At 56.6% G+C, this 537-nt stretch overlaps 1 pseudogene; it reads right to left on the bottom strand.

Moving 5' to 3' along the window:
• Positions 1-6: 6 nt before the first annotated feature.
• Positions 7-532, bottom strand: LOC109508734 (TNF receptor-associated factor 2 pseudogene; annotated as a pseudogene).
• Between the last annotated feature and the right edge of the window lie 5 nt (positions 533-537).

The following is a 537-nucleotide window of genomic DNA, read 5'->3' as shown; positions in this document are numbered from 1 at the left end:
TTTGGCCCGGCCCTCTACAATATTTTCTGCTTCTCGTTTGGCCAACGGTGGGAAAATAATTACCCACGTCTGTACTAGGACTACAAAGAAAAAACCCGATCAGAATCAAATGACTGAGGCTTCCGAATCGGGTTTCTCAGTCGTTGCACAACAGCGCGTCAAAACTCCAAAGACTCATGTGCGAACGCGTCCGCTCACCCGGCGAGAACATGGCAGGCGTCCGACCGGCCACGGCGTCGACCCTGCGGCGGGCGAAGTCCGAGATCTTCCAGACGAAGATGCCGTCGTAGGTGCAGAACTGTAGCTCTCGCACCAGCTGTTCTGTCTCAGACAACTGGAAGTCGCGCATGGCCAGCACCCGCTCCAGCTGCTGAACCTTGTTGTTCAGGTTCTCCAGCTTGTCCTGGTCCAGGCGGTGCTGATGCGAGAAGGCCTCCAGTGTCACAGAGCTGCGCTCCACCTCTCGGTTCAGAACGCAGACGATGTCCTGCAAGGCGCTCACCTGGGCAGAACCGCAACACGACTTGACTAGAACGA

This window comes from Hippocampus comes, unplaced genomic scaffold (assembly GCF_001891065.2).
Source record: "Hippocampus comes isolate QL1 unplaced genomic scaffold, H_comes_QL1_v1.1 C16558694, whole genome shotgun sequence".
Lineage (NCBI taxonomy): Eukaryota > Metazoa > Chordata > Actinopteri > Syngnathiformes > Syngnathidae > Hippocampus > Hippocampus comes.
This window is presented reverse-complemented; position numbering and strand designations above follow the sequence as displayed.